The sequence below is a fragment of the Rattus norvegicus genome, chromosome 18 (assembly GCF_021556685.1).
Source record: "Rattus norvegicus strain SHRSP/BbbUtx chromosome 18, alternate assembly SHRSP_T2T, whole genome shotgun sequence".
Lineage (NCBI taxonomy): Eukaryota > Metazoa > Chordata > Mammalia > Rodentia > Muridae > Rattus > Rattus norvegicus.
In genome coordinates, this window is record NC_141551.1 from 22590065 (window position 1) to 22594899 (window position 4835).

At 40.0% G+C, this 4835-nt stretch overlaps 1 pseudogene; it reads left to right on the plus strand.

Moving 5' to 3' along the window:
- Nucleotides 1–2404: 2404 nt before the first annotated feature.
- On the plus strand, nt 2405–4319 carry Hspa8-ps19 (heat shock protein family A (Hsp70) member 8, pseudogene 19; annotated as a pseudogene).
- The last annotated feature ends 516 nt before the right edge of the window (nt 4320–4835 follow it).

Genomic DNA, 4835 nt, shown 5'->3' on the forward strand with positions numbered 1-4835 from the left:
ACCTCTTTGCTATCAAGGGATTCTTTATCTACATATCATGTACTAGTCAGCTTTCCTTTCTGAAGGAGTTAAAGAAAGCACAATTTTCTGAAATATTGAAGAGACTATGAATAAAGAAGTTTTACCCAAGGAAACTGATCAGATCTGAAAATACTGTCATCTGGTCATGAACTGGAAACATTTCCAAGAAACCCTGTAGTTTTCCAGACTTCGTTCAGAGAATCGAACTAATAGCAACAGACATTTTGACATCAGTAATATTTCCTCCAGTTTCTGAAGTCATTTGAACCTAAAAGACTGGGTTTTTAAGTGAAAGAACACAGATAATTCTCAAATCTATCTGAGATTTCTCAAAAGTTCTCAGTGTTATAACCCAATACCTTAAGTCACAACTGAGTCTTAGATTGATGTGGGGACACACACTTTAATTTTAGCATTTGAGAGACAATGGCAGATAGATGTCCATGAGTTTGAGGCCAGCACAATCTACATAGGGAATTCCATACTTAATATAATGTACATGTAATATGTAAACAGAGTTACATAATAGGGAGAACATGTCCCCCACAAAAAATAGAAATAAAACAAAACAAAACAGAATTTAATAAAGTCTATAATATGTATAGGGAACAGAGAAACCTGGCAGATTTAAATTGTTTCTATATATACTAGTTTGTGATTTGGAGGCAGAGCTAGTCATGAAAATGAAGTGTTTATCTATGGAGGTTTTAGAGTTAGTTTTATAAATAATCAACTTCTAAGTAAGAGATAATTCTGAGTAGAACTCATTCTACCACACGTTCTGTGTATGGGAGAGACCAAAACCTTAAAATGTATGCTAATACCGAACCTCTTTTTCCCTAACCGATGTTTTCTTAGGTCTTACTTGAGGAAAGAATTGCTCTCCTGGTACAAGGAGGATAACATGTGGACTTTCATAACTCATTCAGTTCATTGTGTGTAATAATAACCGAAACCTTCACTTGAACACTGGATGAATGACCTCCTTCCAAATCAGGACACAAATATCAATTGTTCATGCTTGCTGTAAGTCTGAGATTTTAAAAAAGCTCTAATTTGGTTGAGTACTTCCAAGTGAATGAAAACTTAAAGAAGTTATAAAGGTTTTAGGAAAAATATTTGAAGAGCCAAGAGATGTTCTTCATACATGGACCTCTATTTCACTGTACAGAGAAATGTTAAAGATGTAGTTATGTAATTCTTGAGAAAAAAAGAATACCCTTCATGTCAGTTAGTGAAGAACGTAAAATCTAGAACTGTAATAGTACAGGCAGTGGTGGGTTGCAAGGCAAACCTGATTTCCTCGGATATTCTAACAGTATAGGGCAACAAAAGACCACAGCTGTCTAATCTTGAAAAGTTAGTATTTGCAAAGTCTCTCTTGAACAATTCTGATGACCGGTACTGAGCTAGGATATGAGGACAGAGTACCACAACCCACTTTCCTAGAATCAGACATACATGATAAATAAGACCACTATAACATAAGGAAAATCAAAGAGTCACAGGTGAGGTATGACAGGAATATTAAATAATGGAATACGATAAGTTGAAGAACTATTGCATATAGAAAATATTATATGAGCTTTAGTATATGTAATAATACATTACGAAAATAATGTAGAGTTTTCCAGGAGGAAAATTATATTGTAAAGTGGTTCTTTCTTTCTTTCTTTCTTTCTTTTCTGAGCTGGGGACCGAACCCAGGGCCTTGCACTTGCTAGGCAAACGCTCTACCACTGAGCTAAATCCCCAACCCTTGTAAAGTGGTTCTTTCATCGAAACAAAAGTTGCATTTGCATATTCTAAAAAATGATTTTGTGACTTGTTTCTGTGATTATGATTTATTTAGTTGTTCCCCCCATGGAGTTGGGCAGGAATATAAAATGATAACTCTGAAAAAGAGACAAAAATCAAGTTTTGAAAGAAAATTACATGAGTTTAAGGAATTTGTATTTTATTGTTGAGGCATTAGACAGACATTGGAAAATTAGAGATAAATAGATCTTTAATTTTGTCAATGTATTTTCTTTTAAAAGGCTACTTTAGAGAGGCCATTGTGGCTGCATAATAGAGGGTGGATTTAGTGTGAGAACTACTTTGTGAAAGAATGTTTAAGAGTTAAGACAAGAAAGAGTGGGTGTAGGGTTTTCTCTCAAGACCATGTAAACAATGGGGGGAAGTGCAGAAGTTAGGAGGAGGGACTCAGACTCTTAGTTTAGAAACTTTATCCAAAGGCCAATAAAGTTTTCTCAGAAATGCAAAAAAAAAAAAAAAAAAAAAAGAAAAGAAAGAAAAAGAAACCTGAGGTTAAGAACTTAAGGATGGATCTCAATGAAAGCAGAGCCAGGTCTCTGTGTGGTCTCGTCATCGGCACAGCCAGGCCTACACGCAAGCAACCATGTCTAAGGGACCTGCAGTTGGCATTGATCTTGGCACCATCTATTCCTGTGTGGGTTTCTTCCAGCACGGAAAGGTGGAAATAATTGCCAATGACCAGGGTAACCGAAACACGCCGAGCTATGTTGCTTTTACTGACACAGAACAATTAATTGGGGATGCGGCCAAGAATCAGGTTACACGAACCCCGCTGATACAGTTTTTGATGCCAAACGACGGATGGGACGCAGGTTTGATGATGCTGTTGTTCAGTCTGACATGAAGCACTGGCCCTTCATGGTGGTGAATGATGCAGGCAGGCCCAAGGTCCAAGTCGAATACAAAGGAGAGACAAAAAGTTTCTACCCAGAGGAAGTGTCCTCAATGGTACTGACAAAGATGAAGGAAATTGCAGAAGCTTACCTAGGAAAGACTGTTACCAATGCCATGGTCACAGTGCCAGTTTACTTCAGTGACTCTCAGCAGCAGGCAACAAACGATGCTGGAACTATTGCTGGCCTCAACGTACTTCGAATTTTCAATGAGCCACCTGCTGCTGCTATTGCCCATGGTTTGGATAAGGAGGTCTGGGCTGAAAGGAATGTGCTGATTTCTGACTTGGGAGGTGGCACTTTTGATGTGTCAATCCTCACTATCCAGGATGGAATTTTTGAAGTCAAATCAACAGCTGGAGACACCCACTTAGGTGGAGAAGACTTTGACAACCGAATGGTCAACCATTTCATTGCTGAGTTTAAGCGAAAGCACAAGAAGGACATCAGTGAGAACAAGAGAGCTGTCAGGCGTCTCCACACCGCCTGTGAGCAGGCCAAGGGCACCCTCTCCTCCAGCACTCAGGCCAGTATTGAGATTGATTCTCTCTGTGAGGCAATTGACTTCTACACCTCCGTTACCTGTGCTTGATTTGAGGAATTAATTGAATGCTAACCTGTTCCGTGGCACACTGGACGCTGTAGAGAAGGCCCTTCAAGATGCCAAACTAGACAAGTCACAGATCCATGATATTGTTCTTGTGGGTGGTTCTACCAGAATCCCCAAGATCCAGAAACTTCTGCAAGACTTCTTCAATGGAAAAGAACAGAATAAGAACATTAACCCCAGTGAAGCTGTTGCCTATGGTGCAGCTGTCCAGGCAGCCATTCTATCTGGAGACAAGTCTGAGAATGTTCAGGATTTGCTACTCTTGGATCTCACTCCTCTTTCCCTTGGGATTGAAACTGCTGGTAGAGTCATGACTGTCCTAATTAAGTTCAATACCCCCATTCCCACCAAGGAGACCCAGACTTTCACCACCTACTCTGACAACCAGCTAGGTGTATGAAGGGTAAAGGGCCATGAGCAAGGACTACAACCTGCTTGGGAAGTTTGAGCTCACAGGCACCTCCAGCACCCCGAAGGGTTCCTCAGATTGAGGTTACTTTTGGCGTTGATGCTAATAGCATCTTCAATGTGTCTGCTGTAAATAAGAACACAGGAAAGGAGAACGGGATCACCAATGACAAGGTTCTCTTGAGTAAGGAGGATATTGAGCGCATGGTCCAAGAAGCTGAAAAGTACAAAACTGAGGATGAGAAGCAGAGAAGTAAGGTTTCCTCCAAGAACTCACTGGAGTCTTTCTCTTCAACCTGAAAGCAACTGTTGAAGATGAGAAACTTCAAGGCAAGATTAATGATGAAGACAAACAGAAGATTCTTGACAAGTGCAACAAAATCATCAGCTGGCTGGATAAGAACCAGACTGCAGAGAAGGAAGAATTTGAGCATCAGCAGAAAGAACTGGAAAAGGTCTGCAACCCTATCATCACCAAGCTGTACCACAGTGCGGGTGACATGCCTGGAGGAGGAGCTCCTCCATCTGGTGGTGCTTCTTCAGGCCCCACCATTGAAGAGGTGGATTAAGTCAGTCCAAGTAGAGAGTATAGCATTGGGACCAAAAACAAGCAACATGGAATAATAAAACTATTTAAATTGGCACACACACACACACACACACACACACACACACACAAAAGAACTCAAGGATGGTGGAGTTGACTGGGTATTGTGCGTTTTGTTGTTGATAATCAAAGTAGGATTTGAAGTGGGAATATGGCATATTTTTTTTAAGAAAATGATGACTTTGAAATAGTTAGCTTATGCATGTGAGTAAAGTGAACTACCAAATGAGAGTGAACTGACAAGTGAGAGGCAGAGAAGAAAGGCCTCTGATCATGGGTAGAGGAAGAGGGTAGTCTCAGAAATTAGATGACACATGACAGTCACTGCCCTTTGTCAAAAAGACTTTCAAAAGGATGCTTCAGGGAATCGACAATGACTTTACTCAAAGCATGAATTAGGATGCTGCACCCACATCTAATAACCACAATGCAAATGTAGTGTCTGTAATTAGTGTAAATAATTAGTCATTCTCAATAG